The sequence below is a fragment of the Anas acuta genome, chromosome 2, assembly GCF_963932015.1.
Source record: "Anas acuta chromosome 2, bAnaAcu1.1, whole genome shotgun sequence".
Taxonomy (NCBI): Eukaryota; Metazoa; Chordata; class Aves; order Anseriformes; family Anatidae; genus Anas; species Anas acuta.
This window is the reverse complement of record NC_088980.1, coordinates 58462720-58488920: the sequence shown is the minus strand read 5'-3', so window position 1 is coordinate 58488920 and position 26201 is coordinate 58462720. Positions and strand designations below refer to the sequence as shown.

At 44.0% G+C, this 26201-nt stretch overlaps 1 long non-coding RNA gene across 3 annotated transcripts; it reads right to left on the bottom strand.

The window, feature by feature from the left end:
- Window positions 1-30: 30 nt before the first annotated feature.
- Window positions 31-19208, bottom strand: LOC137852789 (uncharacterized). 3 transcript variants are annotated; one of them, XR_011094044.1, is made up of 5 exons: window positions 18720-19208; window positions 18067-18113; window positions 16715-16804; window positions 7160-7270; window positions 31-1621 (listed from the first exon to the last, which is right to left on the bottom strand). It is a non-coding gene; the product is annotated as an uncharacterized lncRNA (long non-coding RNA). The 3 variants fall into 3 exon arrangements; XR_011094043.1 differs by lacking the exons at window positions 31-1621; window positions 7160-7270 and adding an exon at window positions 14981-16107 and having other exon boundaries at window positions 18720-19180; XR_011094042.1 differs by lacking the exons at window positions 31-1621; window positions 7160-7270 and having other exon boundaries at window positions 14981-16804; window positions 18720-19171.
- Window positions 19209-26201: the final 6993 nt, after the last annotated feature.

Sequence of the window (26201 nt, the reverse complement as noted above, 5' to 3'; positions counted from 1 at the left end):
ACAGCATAAGTGCTATATCCTCTGTGGTTTTAAGCACTCTCCTCTATGAGGTTGTTCCCTCCATCGCAGACAGGAATTAGTAAGGTTAGCACAGGTTTTGGAACTGACCCCGATAACAGAGCAATAGCTAAGACAACAGGTTTTGTTTCTTTGCTACACATTTTTATGATCCCAATCACTGTAATATCCGAAACGTTTCAAGAGAAGCAAAGGGAGAAATGCCATCCTTTTAAAGTGAAAGTGTTTTATAATAAATAAATACAGCAATCAGGATTTGAAGAACCTCCCTCCCAGAAAAAGAAAAATGCCCTGATTTTAAATTACCAGTTTCATTAAAAAAAAAAAAAAAAATCCCATTTAAAACTAAAACATCATATTAAAAAAATAAACTACCAGGAGAACACATTTTCATAATCAGATCCTTTTTTTCCATAAAAAAGACATAAAACCTTAAAAATAATTAAACTTTTCTCCAAAACTCTTTCTTTTAATTCCATAAAGCCCTTTCTAATTAAAATACAAATTCAGCAACAAAAACGCTGTAGCTTTTCCACTGCTATTTACAAACCAGAAACACACTTTCATCTTTCCCACACTGAGGAAAAATTGTTTAAATTTAGGTTGAAGCACTGACTACTGCATGAGTCTTCATCAGCAAATCACTGAGGGCAAGTCTAAGAGAAGAGCATTGCATTGCATTTTCATTCTGAAAGCAATTGGTTTCATTTGGAGGGGTTTGTGGTTTTTTTGTTTTGTTTTTTTTTTTGTTTGTTTGTTTTGTTTTCTTTTTTTCCCCTTTTATATAAGTAGTGCTATAATCCATCTCATCCTTCTCAGGAATTTACCTGTTAAGTTTTCCTCTCAGTGGTTAGCACTTTCCACTGGTTCAACTTTCTTAGGAAGTTGTAGAAGTTAAGAAGGAAAGCCAGAAGAAAAGAAAAAAGAAAAAAGAAAAAAAAAAAAAAAAAAAGAACAAAGAAAGTGCTGATCCAGTGCCTTGGATGAATTAGTCCAAGAATGCTGGTTAAAGCCCACAAACACCTGAGGCTCCAGCGCTGGCACCCATAGGTTTGGGGGGGTTTAACCTCACTCAGTTCAATAGTTCGTAAGTTTTAGGAACAGTTTCCCAGATATTTGTATCCCTCATTCCACAGCAATGCGTGCTAACAGCAGCCTACCATATCTGAATAGAGATGGAATTGACTTGAACCTACCTTCAACATATGTTGGTTATTTGGGAAACAGATTAATTTTTCCTCATCTAAGTCATTAAGACAAACACCATTTTCCATTACCATAGAAAAAGGGCCCAAGCACAAGCCAGTCTCAACTTCAGGGATGATGGAGAAGAAGAGTGCCTCCAAATACCTGAGGACAAATGCACTTTCTGCTCTGTTGGGATCTTACGGCACAATGACAAATGAGAGTCCCAGCTTGCCTGCCAAGTCCTTCCAGGTATTTCATGCCATCACACAAGCAGATTTTCCTCCTTCAGCCATGACCACGGCATAGGCTGGCTCTCTCCACTTGTAACAGGAGCCCAGCCACCACCAGTGTTTGTGCTTCAGCACCACAAAACCAGGATGACAGAGCATCAGTGCAGATTCGATGGCAGAATTTGCTAAAATTAAAAAACTTAAAAATACAAAAAGGCAATATTACTTATCTGTGGATCAACGTCATGAGCACTTCAGGTAACCCAGGTGGGTTACAAGGAGCAAACTCCTGACAGAAGTTAATTAGGAATAAAATGCCCACCTAAATGATAAAACAGTGCAAGTTGTGATCATAATGCCCTTCATGAGCACAACCTGGTTGCAAACTCTGAGGCTTTTGCCCCTTCTGTGTGCCTGTTTGAGCAAAGCTCAGCTGGGTGCGTGCTTGCAATTCTCCCCTGAGCAGTTGATCCGGAGAACTGAGGGCTGTTGAAAGGTTCTACATAAAAAAATAATAAATAAAAAATAAAAAAATACTGAAATAGTTTATAAATCCTAGGAGGGAGCACAACTGCACAACACTTGTAGGACAAGGAGCATTCTTTACTGCAGTTCTTTTATCCTGTGATTTATACTCTTCTCTTCCACCTATTACACGGCTACAGCACTCGGTTCTCCCTTGCAAGAATTCACTTTTGGCCTCAGACTACACTCTCCCTGCCAAAGCAACACTGTCCTTGGGTTTGCACGGGTCTTCTGCATCTGTTTGCTGTGCAATGTTGTCAACAAATAGTGTTAAATTCTGTGGATGCATTTGTTCTACGGCCCTTGGTGATATGACAGGGGTTAATGCTATTTCAGTGAGAAATTGGAAGCATCCTGTGACAGTCCGCACCCTAATTCAGAGGGTTTGGGTGTAACTCAAAGAAAAGCTTGAGTTTATCCTCCCTCAACCTCTACCCAACCACTGCAATGGAACAGCTCCTTGTAGGAGCAGAAAGGATCCACACCCGAGGCCTGGGAGACCTCTTTACAGAGGTTCAAATCCTGGTTGTGATTGTCCCTGAGCTTGGAGGACATGCATAATTCAAACACAGGCCAGCCTTTTGGAAACGATCCACCATAACATTAAGGGCATTAAACTTCTGTTTATTAAGGTCTTATGACACTGGCACACTTGATAACTAGATCTGATATTATATTTTTATGCTGCTCCTGAACATATTTCATTTGATTTTGAAGCCTGAAATCTTGATACCGCTGCAGCTCCCTGCATCCTCCTCCCTCTTTGGCCGGAGTCACAATTAGATCTTCAAGCACATTTCCCACCCCTGCTTCAAGCAGAAGGCTGAGCCAAGTTTCTGTCTCGCAGCATGGGCAGGTGGGAAGGATCACTTTCACCTTCCCTCCTTTAATGCCGAAGCACACGGGTTTTCCCCAGAACACAGTCACAACAGGCCACTCAATTTTATACTACTGCTCTACTCTCGCAATTGCCTGATTTGATCCTCAGGCTAAATAAACAAACACCCAAGCTGCCATTAATGCTTTTGATTCTGCAGTTTGCACACCTCCACAAGCAGTGCTTTAAAGTTTCGGTGACGGCCCCTCCACCTCCGTCTGCCCAGTAAGAGCAGCAGCCATTTGCTGGCGGAGATCAGAGCAGAGCATCAGAGACCGAGTCCCTCGGGTGGCCTCTCCAGTCCCACCCTCTGATGTTCCTGAGCCTGTGCCCAAAATGATTTTCATTTTTAAGAACGCTGTGATGGCAGAGAGAGCAGCAGCTCTGAGGCGAGTGGTGGCCCCGTGGTGGTGGCTGGCTCGTCGTTCCCCGGGGAAGTCTGCTCACTTCGGGCTTTGTCACAAGCCACTGGGAGCGTGACATCTTAAGGGACCCGTTTGTTAGACGCCAATGGAAATAATAACCTGACAGCAGCCCTCCCCTTAGCCCAAAGGCAACAAAAGCCACCCTAATTGTTTCCGTAGCAGGAAGTCCCTCTGGGGATAAAAGAAGTCGTACAGGATTCGGATCGCTTCCTGGATTTGTCTGCAGCTATCAAGCAGCACACGGCAGCACAGCCAGCAGCACCCCATCCCTGCTGCCAAGCACGAGCCCAGAGAAAGGAAAGGGATTCAGAGCCAGGGGATTTGGATTGCCTCCTCCACCATTCGCAGGGTGAGAAATCATTTGATATGTAGGCCAGCGAAAGGTCTCCTCTCCTTCGTCTAGAAAGACCCGTCCTGCTAATGCGAACAAAGGAGGAGACAGAAGTTGCAATGCATATTGAAGGTATCAGACAGAGAGAGAGACAGGCACAGCAGGTAGGGAGCCGATAATGCAGACAGGGGAAAGGAAAAAGGGAAGAAAAGAAAAAAAAAAAAGAGATAACTTTTAAAGATTCTTTCTAAGGAAAAAAAAAAAAGAATCTTCACTGTGCTGGTGCTTTTATTAGAACGCCTCTCGCTTTTTTCTTGCTCTCCCTTCCTGACACGGGAAGTTATGCTCAGGCTGACTGTGGCACTTCGTTGGGACACCGCATTGTTCTGCCCCCAGACCGCTCCCTCCACACCCCGGTATGCAGAGCTCCAGCTGCAAGGGCTGTGGATGCTCATGGTCCCCACAGCGAGCAGAAACCATCACCTGCAACAGGATTTGGCACGCTTGCCTTTCCAAAATCAGGGGAAGGATACAAAGCAAGGCTGATGTAAAACGATACGGGGCAAGGGAAAGTTCTGCCTGTTCTTCCTCTTCACGGTGCTATACCAGAGGCAGAGGAGGTGCCTCATTTTTGGAGCTTGAAATGCTGTTCTTCCTTGGAGCGTGCCAAAATTCAGCCAAGCAAATCAGGAGTTCACAGCAATTTAGCTATTCTGGTGTTTTTTTTTTTTGTTTTTTTTTTTTTTTTTTTAAGTGTCACTTTTCAGGGTAACTACTGTCACTCTGTGGGACCTGTATCGTTACTCTCGGTAATACAGGAGCAACTAGAAACCCTGCGGAGGCCTCATGCACAGACAGATTCCTGTCCTGAGGTATTTGCAGTCAGAGATAAGACAGACAAAACGCAGAACGCACGAATAACCCACGTTTTACAGGAGGTGTAGGAAGGCAGACTGCAGGCTTGACCTGTGCCTCTCCTCCAAGGGAAGGGTACTTCCCCGTGGGAAGCCATGGAGGTGCTGTGCCTGTGATTCTGGCTGCAGCTGAGGGTACCCATAAATGATGTTTATCTTGAAGAAACCACAACTCACATGCCCTGCCAAATAATACCTACAGGCCTACCTGCAAGTGGACAATCAGATTTTTTGCTATGGCTTTGCTCAAAATGACATGTAGTTTTTTTCCTCTTCTTCCTTTCAGTTTCATCAGCTAGTATGGAAAATAATTCTAGGGAAAAAGGCACAATTTCAGTCATAAAGCAAGACTTACTCTGCAGCTTAAGGTCTCTTCACTCCTGTTGAAAGAAGTTATGTGGCCCCTCTTTATTTTAGTTTCCTCCTTTGCAACAGGGCTTGCATGTGGCACAGTGTGCACCTAGCACCTCCATTGTGAAGGCAGAAAGCAGCACAGGCATCGATAGCATGTCTTACCCTTTTCTCGTGCTGTCAGAACAGGCAGTTAAGGAAGAATCCTCATGATCCTAACACCCTGGAGAGAGCAACATGACTACCAACCAACAAGTTCAAAACGATAAGCTACAGCTCCCCACCAAAAAGGCATTTCACCCTGGTCTAGCAAACTGCACGTCCAGTATCCCCTAAAAATGCTGCACAAGCCCAAGGCTTTGCACAACTCTGAATCCAGTTTAACGTTGCCAGTCCCAAATGAGGTTACCAAATCAGTGAGCTCTTTCGGAAATCAGAGTCTCAGTTGTGGACACAAAATAATACATTTTCGGGCACTCACAAGAACATCTGGACAAACTGAAACAGGCAAATGTTGTGTCTGGAGAAGAAAACAAGTCCATTTCTGTACTGCAGAGCAATCTGCTTGCTGGTGCTTCTGAAGCCTAAGGGTACTATAGTCTCTCTGAGGACAGTGGTACAGACACTGAAGAAAAGCAGAGAAATGAATGTTATCATGTCTCAGTTGCTTCGGGCCAACCACCATCAGGTAAGATCCCAATCTCATCTGTCAAGAACCTCTGGAGGAACGGAGACTTTTCCACAACGCACAATGACAGCAGGATGCCAAACCTGCAAAGGCCCCATCAGTTCAAGTTTTGTTGGCCCGCGTTCTGTAGGAAAGACTCGTGCTCCTGGAGAGCACATACGCAAAATTTTGGGGAAAACCTATTGGGGAAGAACACAGTTGTGCTGCCTGTTTGTGACTGTTATGTTAACACACAGTTAAGCGTGCTCACTAGGAGAAAAAAGTAGTCTCCAGTAATGCACACGCTGTTAAAACAGATACAGAGAGACCAAAAAAACACCACAGTAAAAAGATTTTCCCCAAAACAAGAATTACAAACCCACAACATCAAAAGTTAAAATTGTATTATGAAGAAATTCTCATGTTTTGAAGAAGACAGACACTCGAGCAGCAATGATCCTAATTAAAGCCTTCTGCATGGCCCATGGCTGTTACCCACAGCTCCTCCATGCAGGGCCTGGAGGCCTTTTGTCAGGAAAGTAGTCAGCAAATCTGTACCCGAGCCCACTGCACAGGGCTCAGCATGCTGCTGACCTGCCTCTCAGAGAAAACGTGTAGGGAAGAGACTTGTGACCATCGGGGGGAAAGGCCGAGCTGTCACCAGGGAGCTGCATACAAAATGGTTGCCCAAAGCCCCATCCAGCCTGGCCCTGAACACCTCCAGGGATGGGGCATCCACAGCTTCTCCGGGCAACCTGTGCCAGGGCCTCACTGTACTCTCAGTAAAGATTTTCTTCTTAATATCTTATCCAATTTTCCCCTTTTTTAGTTTAAAACCATTTCTCCTTGTCCTATCACTACACTCCCTGACAAAGAGTCCCTTCCCAGCTTTCCTGTAGGCCCCCTTAAGGTACTGGAAGGTCTCTGTAAGGTCTTCCTGGAGCCTTCTCATCTCTAGGCTAAAGAACCCAACCTTCTTACCCTTTCTTCATAGGAGAGGTGCTTCAGAAATTTAGTAATTTTCATGGCTCTCCTCTGGACCCTCCATGAGGGTCCATGTCCTTCTTCCACGGGGGTCCCAGAGCTGAACTCAGGGCTCCAGGTGGGGTCTCACAAGAGCAGAGCAGAGGGGACAACCCCCTCCCTCAACCTGCTGGCCATGCTGCTGTTGATGCAGCACTTGGCCTTCTGGGCTGCAAGCACACGTGGAGCTTTTGATCCCCCAGTACCACCAAGTCCATCCCCACAGGACTGCTCTCTATCACCCAACCTGTATTTGTGTTTGGAATTGCCCTGACCCAGCCTTAGGGCCTTGAACTCGGCTTTGTTGCTGTTCAAGCACGTTGTTCACCCAGGCCCACCTCTCCGGGTCCCTCTTGAGGACATCCCTTCCCACCAGTGCCATAACCACACCACATGGCTTGGTGTCATCCCCAAACTTGCTGAGGGTGCTGAGGTGGAGAGGTGATGGTAAAGGCATGGCTTCCCAGGCAGAGGCAGTGCACCCAGAGCAGCAGCAGACATCACGTCAGACTGTGGATGTTCCCTCAAGAACTTTTCCATGCCACCCATGCCTCCTGCTCATTACCTGTGCGTACCAGTTCTGCGCCTAAAGGTGAAGTTAAGCCTGTACCTTTCTGCACAGTAACACAGCTGAGGTGAAGTTTCACAGGCTTCAGCTTGCTTCCACGTCTGCTGAAGAGTCACGCTGGAAAATCTTAAAGAAGCCATAAAACACTCCCTTCTGGAAAGAAGCCACAGGACAAATCGTTAAGCAAAATTGACTTTCAGATAGAGTTTAGGTCCCTTGGACTGGAGTGGCGGGATTTCAATTGATGTAGTAACTATGGAAGCCTTAAGTGATTTCCAGAAACTATTTCAGTCAATCACATTAAAAAAAAAAAAATCAAGAAATTCATCATGTTATGCATAATTTCTCTTTACTTGCCCAAAAGCTATGTCAAGTCAAAGCTTAAGAGGAAATTAACTATGGGTATTTTTAGTATTTGTTTCCTAACCAGTCCTTTTGGTATTCTGTTTGCATAAGAAATGGAAGGTAGGAGGTTCGTGTGCAGATGTTGCACTCCATTGAGATCATCTGCCATGAGACAGAAAGCAGTTTCAGCAGTCAGAAAAAAAAAAAAAAAAAAAAGTCTTTTGAGCAGGTTTGCCTCCAGCAGAACCTTCTTTTTTCCCACATCAGCCACCACTTCCCCTAGGCAGAACAAGTCAGGAATGGTAAAACACTTGCATCGAAATGTGCAACTGCAGACGTGCAACTGCAAGCGTCCAACCACTTGTAATTAAGTTTTACAATACAAGTGAAAGGGTATGCCAAACTGGGGAGAGTTAGCCCTGCTACCTTACACCTTGTAAGTACAAAATCTTTGCAGAATGGCTTGTTTTGCATGAAGCGGATCACAGTTCTGCTCATGGATCTGAATGAGATGTAACACCACCAGCTGGGCAGATATGGGGAGAGCAGTGAGCATCATCTACCTTGACTTTAGCAAGGCTTTTGATACTGTCTTCCATGACATCCTGATAGAAAAGCTGAGAAAGTGTGGGATAGGAAAGCTCTGCAGGAGGATCTGGATAGGCTGCACCGATGGGCTGAGGTCAACTGCATGAAGTTCAACACGGCCAAGTGCCGGGTCCTGCACCTGGGGCGCAATAACCCCAAGCAGAGCTACAGGCTGGGAGATGAGTGGTTGGAGAGCTGCCAGGCAGAGAAGGACCTGGGAGTGACGGTGGACAGTCAGCTGAATATGAGCCAGCAGTGTGCTCAGCTGGCCAAGAAGGCCAACGGCATCCTGGCTTGTATCAGAAACAGTGTGACCAGCAGGGCTAGGGAGGTGATCGTCCCCCTGTACTCGGCTCTGGTGAGGCCGCACCTCGAGTACTGTGTTCAGTTTTGGGCCCCTCGCTACAAGAAGGACATCGAGGTGCTTGAGCGGGTCCAGAGAAGGGCGACGAAGCTGGTGAGGGGCCTGGAGAACAAGTCCTACGAGGAGCGGCTGAGGGAGCTGGGCTTGTTCAGCCTGGAGAAGAGGAGGCTCAGTGGCGACCTTATTGCTCTCTACAGGTACCTTAAAGGAGGCTGTAGCGAGGTGGGGGTTGGCCTGTTCTCCCACGTGCCTGGTGACAGGACGAGGGGGAATGGGCTTAAATTGCGCCAGGGGAGGTTTAGGTTGGATCTTAGGAAGAACTTCTTTACTGAAAGGGTTGTTAGACACTGGAACAGGCTGCCCAGGGAAGTGGTGGAGTCACCATCCCTGGAAGTCTTTAAAAGACGTTTAGATGTAGAGCTTAGGGATATGGTTTAGTGGGGACTGTTAGCATTAGGTCAGAGGTTAGACTCGATGATCTTGAGGTCTCTTCCAACCTAGAAATTCTGTGATTCTGTGTGATTCTGTAATAGAGGAGTGGACAGTTAGGTGTGTTGAGAACTGGCTGACTGGCTGAGCTCAGAGGGTGGTGATCGGTGGAGCAGAGTCTGGCTGGAGGCCTGTGATTAGCGGTGTTCCCCAGGGGTCAGTGCTGGGTCCAGTCTTGTTCAACATCTTCATTGACAACCTTGATGAGGGAATAGTGTCTGCCCTCAGCAAGTACACCAATGACACAAAGCTGGGAGGAGTGGCTGACATGCCAGAAGGCTGTGCTGCCAGTCAGCGAGACCTGGACAGGCTGTAGAGATGGGCAGGAAGAAACCAAATGAGATTTAATAAGAGCAAGTGTAGAGTCCTGCACCTGGGAAGGAACAACCCGAAGTATCAGTACAGGCTGGGGGACGACCTGCTGGAGAGGAGCTCTGAGGAGAAGGACCTGGGGGTCCTGGTGGACGACAGGTTGACCATGAGCCAGCACTGTGCCCTTGTGGCCAAGAGGACTAATGGGATCCTGGCGTGCATTAAAAGGAGTGTGGCCAGCACATCAAGAGGGGTGATCCTCCCCTTCTACTCTGCCCTGGTCAGGCCTCACCTGGAGTACTGTGTCCAGTTCTGGGCTCCTGGTACAAGAAAGACAGGGATCTCCTGGAAAGAGTCCAGTGGAGGGCCACAAAGTTGATATGGGGCATGGAGCATCTTCCCTGTGAGGAAAGGCCGAGAAACCTGGCTCTGTTCAGCATGGAGAAAAGAAGACTGAGAAAGGATCTTATCAATGTGTATAAACACCTGAGGTGTGGGAGACAGATGGATTTGGCCAACGTCTTTTCAGTGGTTTGTGGGTACAGGACAAGGGGCAGTGGCCACAAAATGGAGCCCAGGGAGTTCGGCACCAACACATGGAAGAACTTCTTCACGGTGAGGGTGACGGAACACTGGGACAGGCTGCCCAGGGAGGTTGTGGAGTCTCCTCTGGAGATATTCAAGGCCCATCTGGACGCCTACCCGGGCAGCCTGCTCTAAGGAACCTGCTTTGGCAGGGGATTGACCCAATGATCTCTGGAGGTCCTTTCCAACCCCTACAGTTCTGTGACCTCACACAAGCTGCAGCCAGTATCCCTGTCCAGCAGCACAAACAGATCCAGAAGCAGCCCTTAGCCTATGTCAGGTGCCTGAAGTTGGGTAGTATAAATACTCCTCCTTCTGCAAATGGCCAGGAGAAAATCCAACAGGCATCTATTAGGCAACTTGAACTTCATTTTTAATGCAGAGCATAGCTGAACAAGGGCTTCAAATCAAGTGCTGGTGGATCCTTGCATTTCTGCCAGCAAGGGGGTGGATTCTGCCCAAGAAAAGGCTCAGGATACAGTCATCTCTCAGCAATGGCTTTGGTCATCATCTTCTCTCAAAAAGAAAACACACTGAGAGCAGAAATTGGTTGATTAATTCGCCTGCATTACGTGGAGAGGATTGGATCTCTCAGGCAAAAGGTAAGGTCTACCTGAAGTTAGAGATGGGTCTCTCGCAGAGCTGCTAAAACACAGACATTACACTGCAGAGCGGGGGAAAGAATGAAATCAGTGGGGCAAACCTGGACCCTAACACCCAGAGACTGCCAGCACCCACTCAGACACAGCTGACGAGCCCTGGACAAGCTAAGGGTTTCCACTATGAGTTGTGCAGATCAGCGTCTCTTCACAGTGAAAGGCTTCAGCTAAATCCTGTCAAAATTGGAACTTGTAGCTCCAAGAAGGCAAGACTCCCGGAGTCTCTTGCTCTACCCCTGAAAAAAAAACACATTTAGTGCCTAGGAAGACAGAGAGATGCTAGCAAAATGAATCTCAGAAGCATATGTGAATAGAGCCTGAGTTTTAGCTAACCAAAAGCCTATATGCCTACCAAGCAGACCAAAGCCCTAAGCCCACAAAGAGGGAAAAGAGCAGGGACTGGGGGAGCGTGGCAGCACACTGCAGAGGTAGATGGACTGGCAATGCAGGAGGAAACCCTCTCCTCCCTGGAGGTTTCAATTCCTAATGAAACATGAAAGGGCAGAGACATGACAGCGTAAAAGCAGCACCTCTTTTGTGGCTGGTAAATACTGACCGGGCATGGCGGAGCCCCCCAGGCGCTTGTGTCTAGTTCCAGCAGTGCATCAGAGGGGTTTTGATAGTCTCTAAGCCGCTGCTCCCATCCCTAACACATACAGCGTGTATTAATGTATTTTATACATTTTCTTTGGCTTGTTTAATGGAAACGGAGGCTTTCAATGAACAGGCTGGCCGAGCCAAAGCTCACAAATACCTTGCTACGCTGTCTATGCACTCCTCTCTCACTTCCCTGTTCCAAGCCCTCAAAAAAGAGCATTTAAGCGATGTTTTTTTTCCCACTTGGCTCACATGGAAGGTGAGCTGATCTGTGCTGTGAAGTTCTATATTGGTTCCTCTTATTTTTTTCAGCGACCAAAAAGGGAAGGAATAGAAAACAGCCTCTTTAAATGAAATATGCCCTTGTCAAAACAATTTAACAAATGGAAAAGGCATGCCCATTATGCTGGTTTTCCAGAAGTTCGTCAACCTCGCTGTTAAATGTTAGCACGTAAGAAAAATTACTCTATTTGTTCTTTATGGTTTGTTCCTGAGATCAAAGTGCTGTGGGCTGGAGGGTGTTTGACATCCAAGAAACACTCGTTGCTGCAATATTGTCTGTAGTGTCTTTTGTTAGTTTTGTTTCTTTATAAGGCTTTAAAGAACAGCAGTCAACACTTGCAGCACATTGGCATCCCATCAAATGCCAAACTCGTCCTTTTAGAGCGCATGGGAGGAGAATATTTTTATGGCTCTTATTATGGTTTTCTCCTTTCATTAGGTCCTCTGATAGAAGTAGCTGGAAAGTGTCTTGCATCCCAATCTCCTTTCACTTGCAAGAGATTGGTCCAACAGTGAAGTCAACACTATTCATCCTTTATTTAAGAGGAGTTAGAGCCTTATATAGATAAACCCAGCAGTTTGTTTTAGACAAATATATAAATCATGAGGAATTTTTTTTTGAAAAAAGTTTGTTGTTCAACAGATTTTTTTCAGTAGTTTTTATTTAGCTCCTATCAGATGGTGGATGATATTCAAAGGGCTGGAAACGTATGTCAGTAATAAAAACAGCTTTATTTAACCAAACCAATTCAACTGAGTGAATTAGCACGCAGGGATGGTTTGAATAGAAACATTTTAACACCTATGGCGCAATTTTAGAAACGCAGAGTTTCAGTCGAGTTCAGTAAGCTAAGCTAATATGATTTAAAAAGCAGCTGCTTCAAACCCCACATCAAGATAAGGATGGAAAATTTGTTTGCTGTTGGGAGGTAACCAGAGTTACAAACACATCCTGCTATCTGCAAGTAATTATTCAAGTGCAAATAGACTCTCTAAATACGTGTATCTTGAGGAAAAAAAAAAGTTTCTCCAGAAAATGGCATTTTTTGCAAAACAATGAAGTAAACCACAACTGGTATCCCAAATTTGATTGGATATAAGCCTACTTTCCTGTTAACGAAACACACCCCCATAAGTCTATTTTAAGTGACACTAAAACTTAGGATGTCTATGTTTGAATCCTATTTGAGACATACTTGTTACAGTATTTTTGAAATGTGTGCAAATAAAAAAAATGACATCTGCAGGCCATAACAGCCATAAACCTAGGATGATCACCTGGCTCAGAGTCTGATCCCTGGCTCCCAGGAGCAGCTTTGCTCTAGATAATCTTTTATAAACTTACCGAGTTTCATCTTCACTTCTGCTACGTCTTGCACCCCCCACTGCTCCCATGCAGTGTCTGTTCAGAGTTTGACTGCTTTCATAGTCAAAACCTCATTTCTTAACCCTAACCTAAACGCAGTCCTCGCCAGTTTATGCCCCTCTGTTCCTCTGCCAACACAGGCCTTCAGTATAAAAAGTTACTTTCTGCCATGATGTATTTAGGGAAAAATATATATCTATACACACACATGCTCCCAGGTTTTCCCTTGCTAAGTCAAGCAAGCCTACTTTTTCTAGCCTTTGCTTGTAAAACCACCCATCCATTCCCCTGATTATCCCAATACCCTTGGCTAGGCAAGCTTCAGTTTCAGGTCATCTGTCTCGAATACTAATGAAAACCATACACAGGGTCTTAAACAAGGTCTCATTAATGAACACTGTATGATGTCAGTAGTATTTCCCTATCTGGACATACTGTTCCAGAGACATCCTAGGATTGCATTCACCTCTTGCACATCTTCACAGCTGAGTCAGCTCATGAGTGTTTCTCGGTCATTCCCAGACCTCACAGCTTCAAGCAGCAGGTGTCAGTAATAGCCCCCAAATGCACGACATTATCCTCTGTGCTCATTAGTTTGATCCCAGTTGTAGCCCTCATTCTGTGCATGATCCCAACCCCCTTTCATGCTGACAAGTCCCAGCTTTGTGTCATCAGCACATCCTTGATTAGAGACTTGGGAAGAAGCACTTCCCCAGGGTGAGCTCCCCAGAACATAATTAACAAATCAATTATTCTGAGCATTAGGTACAACCTGCCCTAAATAACTTTCAGATCTATGAGAAAGCCTCATCTCTGCTCCAAGGAGTGTAAGAGACAGATGGGTAAACTCAAGCTGGGAGGAGATGCCGAGTGTACAACCAGCATAATTACATTGCCTCTTCTGTGGGACACCAACAGCAAGTTTCCCTAAACATAGCTCAGTGGAGGTGAATATAACAAGAAAGACTTCAGTGGGACAAAGAACAGAGCTGCCATACATTCACAGATAGATAGTCCACATTTTAGAAGCAGCACGGATGATGGTATGGCCAAGTTTGTGCATAAAAATAACAGAACAGCAAATTAATTTGATAGAACAAATAATCTAAATGACAAAGACACTGATTATTTCTAGCAAAAGCCTTTCTGCATTGAGGGAAGACAATGCAGAATCCAGGAAGGTGCAAGGGCCGGGGGGGATCTCCCCACCAGGAAAGGAGTAGATTCACCTATAGTGATACAGAGAAGTTGAAACGGTATCTTTAATTGTAAGGTTCAAGAGAAAAAGATGGAAATTAAATGTGTTAAGAAGTAAATCTGTTTTTGTAAGAATAAAAACTCTCCAGTTAGGAAACTCCTGAGAACAGAAATTTTCAGGGGGAGGAAACCAATGACATTTTAGAGCAAATAACAAACAGAGCAAGTTTTACTCCACCAAAAAGCAATTTTTCCTTTAAAGTCAACCTATCTTCTCCTAACCTCTTCCTATTGTAGTAAAGTAATTCTTCATCCAGCAGAAACTATTCCCACCTTACAATGTGTTTAAGAATGATGTCAAACATATTACACCGTGCTGAAATTACTGATGTTAAGTCATCCAATAATCGATTACATTTGAGGCATACTGTCAGCTCATCCGCCAAAAAAAAAAAAAAAAAAGCAAACACTCTGATTTACTAAATGTGCTTGTCATTTTCCTTCAAACAGAATCCCCAAAACACTCTCACATTTTAAAATTGCTTACTAGAGCAATGACAGAGACTTCTTCATGAAAGCCAACAAGCACCATAGGCCTACAATGCTCTCTTAATAAAGAGCAGACAAACAACAGAGGAGTCTCCAGACTGCTGTGGGGCCCCAGTCATGCAGCTGAATGCTGGAGAGCCCATTGATGTATCCAAGCTCTTACTGAGCTAGAGCTTGCTACAGAGACGTACTCACACTGGATGCAAAGAGACAGCTCTCTCCTCCTCCCAAAGGATAACCAATTCCCATTCAAAAACACATCAATACCAAGAGTGGAAATAAACAGAAACAGAATAGATCCCTTTTGAGTAACTTGCCTAGTAATTATGAACTTAAAGCATATAAATTGCTTTCCAGGTGGCAGCATTCTACAGTCAAATGAAGAAAAATCACAATGATCTTCCTTTTCTGTTGCTAAATACTAAACTAATTTGGATGGACAAAAGCAAGTACTTACAGAGATTAAACAAATCTCTCAGATAATTGCATGCAGTATCTATTTGAACATACTCACACTTTTTAACTCTCTATATAAATTTTCTTAGGTTTTAATTAAATCTTCCATATAATATGATGCATAATGAAGTATAATACATAAATGTTATTGAATTTAATCCTTTATACAGGTGCACATATTTCTATACGTATAAACACATTTTAGGAGAAATTTGTAATACACTTCGACCATTCTGCATTTTTACAGTGTCATTACGGATAAATTACAAGATGCTGAAAGATTGAATGAAAAAGTTCATATTCTACAGCTCTCAGAGGTGTTAAGAACAACACAGTCAGGAAATGAGCTAACAAAAGCCCACTCTAACATTTGAACACTAGTAATAGCAGCACATAATACTTCAAGTAAAAAGAAATATGAGAACACAAGTAATAACAAGTAATATTTAATAATAAATTTACAAAATATAATAACATGAACAATTTTAGAACTTGTGTTTCATGAAATATCACAACTGTAGTGTGAAACTCACTACCCATTGGTTTTCAAAATGCTGAACAAGACAAAAGAGAGGAAAAACTCTTAGTGGTTTTTCAGAGGGCAATATTTCATCTAGAATATACAGCCATCTAGGCAAAATCTTTATTTCACCTTACCAGAGAGAATATTGCTCATTAGCAGGTCCCTGTATGCTACTTAAAGACCCCTTCTGCCTCCATTTTGCAGGTGAACAGCATGAATTTATTTTTCATACACTATGAAGCTCCTCACAACTGGCTGAAATTCACAAAGTCATCCCACCTCTGCCCAGATAACACAGCCTGGACTGTCCAGCTGCAGCCAAAGAACCCACTGCTCCTGTTTCTGTTATCCCTGGTCTATCTCAAACAGGCTGCTGCAGTCCAGCAGAGCGTACTATATTAATTGCAAAACTTTTCCTAACTTTCATCAGTTAACACCAAAGCATTAGACACATCTAAAACATGTCTGCTGTGGTAGCTTAGAGAAAGTATCTCAAACACTGTTCACTTTATTTCTTGAACCACCACCCTACCTAACATATCTCACGTGCCTACATTTTCATCTTGGACTGCATCTGACCAATCATATTGACCAGCATCCGTGGCAATCCTCTTCTCTAACCCATTCCACATCACCACAAACGGAAGAACAAACCACAGGTATACAGGAGACTGAGAGCTACTCAAACATAAAAAGGCAATTCAAAGAGGATTCCCTCCAAAATATCATGTAAGCATACATGAGAATTATCAAATGTCAAATAACAGATTCAGGTAAAGTGAAAGAAATCCTGGCATTTGTATAACATCATGCTCACCAAAAGATATTCCAGTACCTAAATCTTTTTTTTTTTTTCTCCTGTACAGTTAAGTGTTAAAAACAGAAATAAGATAAGGAAAAAGTAATTTATTAGTGACTTGAAAAAATTTCATGTCCAGAATTCACCATTACACTCGTCTAGTCCGACTTCTACACACAGCACAGTACTGAATTGCACAGAGTAACTCCAGAATTTAATCAATATCTTTAAAAGACTCCTCAGAAGCCTTACAGCCTGAAAGGTCTAAGCAGCACATCAAACAAAGCCATTAGATTTCCCTGATTGCAATTACAACCAACTCCGGCAAATTTTATCTGCAAACAGCCACTTTTAAAGAAAAAAAGAAATGCAGAGCTAATGATCTGAATCCCATTCACTGACGTATGACTTGCAGTTTCATTCAGAACTTAAAGACTGATAAACAGTCACAAGTTACAAATTTCAGATCTTTTGGTGAATGCCTACCTTTATTCTTTTTTTCTTCTCCTTCTCTGCCTTTTCATGAATCCGTATTCAAAAGTGACACATTTGTTCAGTTCAGGGAGATTCTTCTCTCTGGAGGGGAAATAATTTTTATCAGTAAGACTCCCTGGTGATCAGGTAGACTTGGAACTGCTGTTAATCAGCCTTTTTGACATGGTAGCTTGAATAGCACTTCCCATGATGCTTTGTGTGTCTACCTTAATTCTTTCCTTTTGAACTCACCATGACTTATAGGTGTCTTTTTTTCCTTTTGTGTGTCTGAAGTTATCCCTCTATTAACTTTAATTGGAAAGGTACCTTTTGTTCCCCTAGAGTAGTCATATACTAACCACTGAACTCCCTAGGCTCAAATTTCTGGGGTAGCAAGAGTTCAGTTTTCTGGTAACTCAAAAAAAATTTCCTAGTGAAAGATTCAAGGCTTTTATTATTGCTAATAAAATAAGTGATATTTACTCTAAAGATGAACTGTTGCATCCATTTGTATCAGGAAATATAGAGACTGCTGGTGCATGTCGCGATGAGTTCAAAAGAAAAGAACTAAGGGCAGCCAAACACACAAGAGCATCACAGAACCCTGACCTTCGCCATCCACAAACTGCAATACAATGGGTGCTGCTAAAAATTAAAAAAAAAAGAAGCCATTTTCTAAGTCACTAAGGAAAATAAAAGCTGTTTCATAACAGCAGTAGAAAGAACAAAGCTTTGTTTCCTACAGACTTGGACCTTCTCCCAAACTTCACCACCTGCCCTCGTGATCCTACTGCCAGCAAGAGGCAGGACACACTCCAGCTAGTCTGCACCCCTTTGCACCCCAATTAGCCAAGCAGGACACAACCAGGTAGTTACCAACCATAACATCCCCTCTCCACATGCAACTGCTCTCATAAAATTTGTCAGAGCTTTTGAGATTGCTGCTGTGCTTCTAGGTCTAGAGGAAGCTGCACAGAGGCCCCAGAATTTTCTTTGAATGGGAAGGCAGACACATGCTTTGGGCATATTTCTTCAAGAAACCTAAGATATCCTTATGCATTTTGTTTCACATTGAAAAAGTTTAATGGAGGCTACTGGCACCATGTTTACAATAGCTTACACAGACATGCATGAGACAATCAAATTCACTCTGTTCAGTACAAGCTCTCTTCATATCTTTCACTAGTGACAGAGAGAAATTAACATGTACTGTGTATCTCCTAATGTGTACTGAAGCCTCCTTTCTCAGCTACAATGATGTGAATCATTTATCTGACCTCCTCATCAGCAGCCAGATAAGGTACAAGCAGATGTGACCAAGATTTCTACATGCAGTGCTGACCAGATTAAAAGTACAACCATACCTTTAATAATAAAGTGCTTTCCTCTTCAGTCTCCAGCCAACCACAATCTGAAATGCAGGTAAAATTTTATCAGGTTTGCAAACAGTCTAATTCAGTCTATGAAACTACCTGCGCTTCCTTATTTCTGACTACCTTATTTCTCCCCTCTCCCTGTCTAGCATTGGCCATATATTACACACTCAAGGGGTTGGACCCTCCTAAGAAATCACAGGCCCAAATTCTCCTTTGCCAAAAAGCTACGAGGCCAGGCCACAGGATAGGCCTAAAAATTGCATCTCATCAAGTTTGTGGCAGCAGAGCCAGTGAGATTGCAGCAAGCCATGTTAGTTTTTCAAAGCCACGCATCCAGGACACTGCGGGGTACCCCTCGGGTGAAGCAGGCCTGTTGCATGTGTGTCAGTTTGGGGTCTCTGCAGACTGAAAAACAGAGGAAGTTTCCCTTTAATCACCTCAACTACAGTCCAGGCAGCTGTTTCTCCCCCAGAATCACCTCAACCCTGACCCTCAAGGGACACCCTAGGAGTAAAGACTGCTGCAGACTCCCCACACCAACAGCAGCGCTGGCCAACCCCATGCAACCCCAACACTTCCCGTCCCTGATCCCCCACACTCAGTCTCACCCCGACAGAAGGCAGCATGGCCACTGGCGTTACCTCAGCACAGGGCTGGGGAGTGGGGCTGCGGTCACACCCAGCAGCTCCTCTGTGCCGCCCCTTCCTCCTCACACCCTGAGGTCTCCAGGGGCTGCAGGGCAAGCTCTGCTGGGTGCCTGGAGCACCTCCTGCCCCATCTGCTCACAGGGCTGCTTCTCGCACTCCTTTTCTCACTGCCGGGCAGTGTTTGGCCCTTGCTGAGCTCTGCTGTCTGTGAGGAGCCCACCTGTGGCTGAGGGACTCAGCTGGGCCCTGTGGTGGGGCCATGGGGGGCCAGCATGGAGCAGCCCTGGCCTCACCAGCACAGACAGCTGCACCTGAAGGGCCCAGCTAACGGCTGTGAGGGAGATAGAAATGAGAACAGGGCTGCTGGGACACAGCAGGTGATTTTTAAGCCAGTTACACACATGTGGAAGCAATAACTGCTGAGGAGCAATGCCCCTGCCCATGTCTTTTTCAGGGTCCTGGTAGCATGGGCCATTAGCAGCATGTGAGGGAGGTACCAGCTGCCTGGGCAGCACCAGTCAGAGGCGGTGTGGGAGCTCACCAGCACCCAGGCTGGCTGCTGGGAGAAGTGGTTAGCCTGCTGAAAGCAAGGCTTTAAATTTCTTAGAATCAGCGTGTATTTCCCTTCTTTTCTACCCAAAAAGGCATTGTGAACAGAACTTTCCTTACCGTGTAAACAAATTAATTTTGAGGAAAAAAAATAAACACTGTGGCTTTCCCCACTATGATTCAGCTCATTGGGGAAGTTTCTGGGAAAATGGCCTTGCAAGAATTTCAGTGTTCAGGACAAAAGTAACAAACAGTCATCAAAAGCAAATAAAAATGATCATTGAGCTAAAAGGAGATGCTCCAAGCCACCGTGGCACCAGAAGCCCTCTCTGCAGGGCCGGCAGGCTCGTCTTCACCCCGTGGATTGCCAAATTGCTTCTATCCCATGCTGAGACACCCCGTAAATGGGACAGGCACAGGAAAGGGAGAGCAGGGTGGGAAGCATCTCCTTTGGCCCCCAAGAGCAACCACATGAGCAAAAGAAAGGCTGTGGAGAGGGTGGAAATAGTCTTTCCTATGTGCTGCTCTGGGGGAAATCGAGCTCTTCCATTAGGAGAGGCAGAGAAGCAGGCCCCTACCAGAGGTTTTTGCTACAGGACCTGTGCTGTCGGGCCCTGCCTTTATAGGTGCCATATGCAGCTCTGCCCTGCACCAGCCAGCTCCTTGGGTGCCACAGGTCAGCACATTGGTCGCAAGCAAGGTGCCAAAGCAAAGGTGACTGCAAGAGGGAAATCCTCTAGAGAAAAGGCACAGGTGATCTCCCAGGTACAAAAATGGCAGAGCTCTGCAGGCTGCTCTGCAGTGCCCAACCCCTCTAGCCCCACAGCCTCTGCCTTTGAAACAGCCTGATGACTGATTACGGGAATCTCCCTTATGCAATCCCCTAAAATATGACATCTCAATCCTACCCCCATTCCTTTTTCAAAGTAAAAAATGGTTTTCCTGGCCTAATATGTTTATCAGTTAGAGTCTGAGCTAGTTATCAGTACAGGTTTGCGGTATGGAGCCTAGAATGGTTAGATTATTATCACGTCTTATGAAAATCAGACACAGCTTACTCTTGTAGCTGTATATTACAAGGGAAATATGTATAGAGAGATTGGTTCTCCTTAGATTGATATCGCTGAATTGATGCTGTATGAGGCACAACTGCTTAAAAGGTTATAACTGATGTAATTTTTGCCATTACAGGTAATTTATGGCTCCTGTGTGTCTGACTTGTCAAATCTTCTTAGAGAGATCAAACAGGGTCTGTTTGTCATATGCATTTATCTAACACTTGTTCCTCTGCAAGCTTCAAAACGCAATAGTTATTCTTTGCTTGGGTGTCAATTTTCTCGTGTACATCTTGCCTCTTGGTCCTTGTAAATGTCCTCCTAATGCAAACTGCAGAGGTGCTTCAGCAGCAAATAATGGGCAACACCTACCTCTACTGCCAGCATTTTTAAGAGAGATTTTTTTTTTTTTTTTCCAAAGAAGGGCTCCAGCCATTCAGATAGGTCTGACTGCAGTGGAAGTTCTGCACACAGATGTTTTAAAGCTCCAACTATGCCTCAAACCATGCATGCTACATTGTTTGTTTTCCCCTCAACTTTGCATAACACTGAACCAATCTCTGCTGCTGTGAAAGGAAAAAAAAAAAAAAAAAAAAAGTTCTGGAGATCAAAATACACACCTAGTTTGGGAAGGGAGCAATACACTCATATCTGTATATTACAAACAAGAATTACATCCTCACCCCTCCACTTCACCACAAGGCAATGAGTTCAGCCCAGCTGTAATGTCCTGTCAGGTTGCAGACTTCTTTCTCATCTCACCTTGCTGGGAGTCATACTCTTCTGTATGCACTCAAGGCTAAACTCACAATAAAGGACACTGGAAGTTGTGCTGCTTTAGTTTACTGTGTGCAGACTACACGGTGTGCTGAGCAGGTGTAAGGGCAGACAGGCAAGCACAGGAAGAGTCGAAGGCAAAGCCCACGGGGCGCAGCAGAGTTCAGCAGTACGGTGGGCTTAGTACCATGTAGCCTCTCTACATGGGCACACAGGGTGCTTGCTGGTGAGGAAAGGAGCCACAGAGCAAAAGAAGGGCCCTGATGTCCTGCTTTCCTTGCAGCAAGGCAGTACAGCCTGCTCTGCAGTCCAGTTTATATGCAACACACTGCACGTGAGTACTGTAAAAGGCAGGGAGCCCAACAGCATGCAGACACATTCACATTTATGGACTTTCTACCCACTCGGCTGTCAAAAAGCTGCATTTTTCAATGGCTATGAAGTGTGAAGTGTCTGGAAACAGAGTGCTCTGGCAAGGAAAAAACTTTACAGAAGAGCTTGGCCAGTTTAACTCTACATTAGGTTTTACCTTCCCATCAACTATGAAATGACAGGACATATTTAAGCAGGCAGTATGATAGGAACCCCAGAGAGAAACAAATAAAAAAGAATATAATTAAAAGAACTATACTTTGCTGAAAGTTAAATCCTCTGCGTAAGTTAATTGAATCAGGTACCTCCACTGATATATCTTCAGTAGCAGGGTCTAAAGTATAGAAGATTTGTGCAGCAAATAGGAAATAGCCTGAAAAAGTACAAACAAGCCTTGTGTGCACAACAGAATTTCAACTGCCTGAACTGGGGTTCTTAAGGTCCAAGGCTTTGGCCCAACAAAATGTGAGAATAATATGTATTTGAGAAATGCTGTTTCAGAAACATCCGATGCCCAGAAAAATTGTTCCTCATATCAGGGAAAATGTTGTTGCTGATTGTTTGAAATGGCTTTAATTAGAATTAAAGACTGACAATCAAACATAGCAATAAACTGTAAATTCCATCCACATGTTACAAATAATTTACATACCTGACTACAGGAACTACAGAAGTATGTTAGTTGCAAAGCAACACTAAACCTCATAATTAATATCACTGGTATCCTTCTGGAAATATGAACCAACTCTGTGGACGTTTTCCATCCATATCTTTGTTTTTTTAGATTATTTGAAAAAACACAAGTATATTTATTCAAAATTCATGAAAAGCCTAATAAGTTTTATAATAAATGATTTGATTCTTCACAGATTAATTTTAGCACAGACTTATTTTACCACACTGAAAATAGAAATTTGAGATAGAAATCTATTTCTATCTCAAATATTATTCAAGCTGCCTCAGGAGCTGCCACTCCAAAAGAAAGTTTCTTTCTTCATCTCTTTCCTTCTTCCTTTCCCCCCTCTCTTTCCCCTCCTCTTTCCTTCTCCCCCAGTGCCTTACTTGAGATCTGTATTTTTTTTCTGCCCTGGGCTCTATCCTACAGCAATCCAGAATGGCGTATGAGAATCTGAGTACTGAAACAATGTTTTTGACAATATGTATTAGCATTCTGTCACTTGCCTCTAGGTGAAATTTCTACATTCTTCAGACTATAGAAAATACTAGGAAACTTAGACAGACACTGAAGCAGAAAACATTAATCTAAATTTCTTGGAAACCATTTCTGTACTGTTAGCAGAAGAAGACTCAAGGCAGAAATACCTGAAGAATCACCTACAAACTAGAAAGGAGCAATAAGGTTGAATGATTTTATGAAAAAGGAAGGATATCATCCTTCCTCTGGACATATTAGCCCATTCAACTAAACAAAAGTAACAGAAAAGAACAGGTGCAAAAATCATGGTTTTGAGACTTATTAGTTAAGACATCAAAAATGCAAAAAGAGTATAAAATATTTTCACTGCCTATATCTGCATGATGCCAACCTCTACAGTAAAGCAGGAAAGCAAGAAAGCAAGCAAGCAAGAAAAAAAAAAAAAAAAAAAAAAAAAGCAGACAGACAAGAAAGACTTGCTCATTTATGAGCGTAACTACAACCTCACTGATACTATCAACACTTGCTGGAAACAATCTCCTAATGGGAAAGTGAAAAAATGTGGTTTATAAAAACATACTGAGGAAGGAGCTAGTGCTCTCATTTAGATAGAATTGATTAAAGGAAATCCATGTGTTAGGCCAGACAGACGTGACCACTGTAGATAGTTGAGCACAACAGTCCTGTATGATGGACACCTACATACAACAGAAATACCAAGTAGGTATGATACAGCTGATAGTGCTTACTTTAATTGACAGCATTAAGTTCAGAAAAATCATTTTACTGACAGGTTTTCACTCCAGAGGACTAAGGATTGTGGGCTACCTGTAATCTTGTGATTGGGTTCTGTGCTGGTTTGTGTTCTGGGTATCACAGCGAGAAAGCCTCTTACATTTTGCAGACATCAATTATACAAAATACTGACAGAGAGCCTTAGTAGCATGAGACATTAGTGTGGTATTTTTAGGATAGCAACACCTTCACAAGCAGAAAACAGTTGTCCTTATTACCATTTTTTGGTTGGTTGTTTTTGTTTACCCCTGATACGTTTACAACTTCTCCATAGACGGGCATGCCAGAAAATTTATTCTCTTCTATCCCTTCTACAATTTTCAGAAACACTTTGCACTCTATTACTGCCATAAACCTTTTAGAAACTGAACTTTAACTTAGGCAGTGGATATAGTGGAATTTCAGCTGCCTTATTCATTAGTAATGGCAAGAGCTCGTTTTCACTAAAAACATCTTTGACAATTAAATATACTGGAAAAATATACCTACCTTCCTGTAAAATATTACTTTTTAAAAAAAAAACATTTCCATGAATTAATCCATCCGTGAGGGTTAGAGGCCTTCTGAGGGTTAGAGACCTTACTTTGAAGGCACTTTTGTTTTAAATTGGGAGCTTTCAGTCTGTGCTTGATGGGCTCTATGAGATCAGAGACAGTCGACTAGAAGTTATTCCATACGTGCTACTCAACAATGCATGAAAAAGTTTACAATAGGAAATGTGTAAGCCTGGTTTAAAAAAAAAAAAAAAAAGAGTAAAATCCACTGATTTATGGCATCAGCTGGAAGTGTTAGTACAATTTATAAATCAATGTGATTGCATTAGTTCCTGCCACATCAGCAATAGTTTATTGATAAAACAGGCAGTGCAGCCTCTGCTAAGTCATTCCAGAATCACCATCTTGTACATTAACACTGCATGAGAAGAGCATAATAGGCAATGGGGAAGAGAGGGAAAATGGCAATGAAAGGCAGTGTCCCGGGGAAGAGCATCATCCTCTCCAACCAGCACTGAGCCACTATCAGAACTGGGGAGGAAGGTGTAAAGGGAAAAGCAGCAGGAGCCACAGCATGTGTGCTTCAAGGAGGAAGCAACCCCATTTCATTAAGTATATTGTAAGCTGTCAACTTTGTTATCTTACTAAACTGCAGCTATGCAGTAGGATTGAGTGTAACACAGCAAGTTTGCTGAAGACACCAAGCAAGCCATGAGGTACAGTCGACACACTGGAGGGAAGGGATGCCATCCAGGGGAACCTGAACAGGACTTAGAGGTGGGCCTGCACAAACCTCATGAGGTTCAGCAAAGCCAAGTGCAAGGTCCTGCATCTGGGCTGGGGCAATCCCAAGCATGAATACCCAAGGCTGGGCAAAGAATGGGTTGAGAGCAGCCCCAAGGAGAAGGATTGATGAGAAACACAACTTGAGCTGGCAATATGCGCTTGCAGCCCAGAAAGCCAACCTGAGTTGCTTCAAAAGAAGTGTGGCCAGCAGGTTGAGGGAGACGATTCTCCCCCTCCACTCTGCCCTCCTGAGACCTCACCGGGAGTACTGTGGGGACTGTGAGAGTTCTGGGGTGCCCAGCACAAGAAGGACATGGATGTATTAGAATGAGTTCAGAGGAGGGCCACAAAGATGATCAAGGGGCTGGAGCATCTCTCCTATGAATCAGGCTGAGGGAGCTGGGATTGTTCAGCCTGGAGAAGAGAAGGCCCCAGGGAGGCCTTAGAGCAGCCTGAAAGGGGCTGGCAAGACAGCAGGAGAGGGACTCTAAGGGTGTGTAGTGATAGGACAAGGGGGAATGGTTTTAAACTGAAAGAGAGTAGGTTTAGTTTAAATACAAAGAAGAAATTCTTTACTGTGAGGGTGGTGAGGCACTGGCACAGGTTGCCCAGAGAAGCTGTGGGTGCCCCATCCCTGGAGGTGTTCAAGGCCAGGCTGGATGGGGCTTTGGGTAACCTGGTCTGGTGGGAGGTGTCCCTGACCAAGGCAGGGGGGTTGGAACTGGATGATCCTAAATGTCCTTTCCAACCCAAGCCATTCTGTGATTCTCTGATTTTGGTACCTTGATCTCCTGCTCCCTTCCCAACCCCAAGCTTTGCTCCACTTGCCACAGCAGTTACCAGGAGTGCTCCTGGCACGGTGACTCTCCTCTTTACTCACTGAACATCCAAGCTGTAAAGCACTATGGACCTGCATGTGTCTATAGGTACGACCCTAAGTATAGCAATAAATAACACTTCCTTGCTGAAAGACTCTTTCAAAGTTATGCAGCCAAATATAGCTAAATAACTGAGGTATTAGCACCGCCTTAGAGATGTATCTGCTGGAAGGAAGAGAAAGAATATCTCTTTTTAGTAGCCTTGCCTGTTATTTATACAGTCACATCAAAGGGATACAGTACAGTCCCTCAGACAAAATACACTGCACTCATAGCTAATTCCAGAAGTCTTGGCTGTGTTACCCCAAGATCCCACACAGGTTGTTACACTCATCTTAATTTGGCAGTGATGGTAGGCCACCCAATACCCTCCTGGTATTGCAGTACAAGCACACCCACTGTCTCCTCCCTCACAGGGCAAATCCTGCTCCCAGACCTGGGCTGATAGATCCCACTGTGCTCACGAGGACTGTGCTAGTGGGGACTTTAAATGTAGTTATACCTATCAGTCCCACATCTGAGTTTCCCTGTTTTCTCCTCAGATTTTCCACACAAAATCTGTTGCCCCCTTACATATCCTTAATCTGGAAGAAGTGTTATTTATGCCAAGCAGA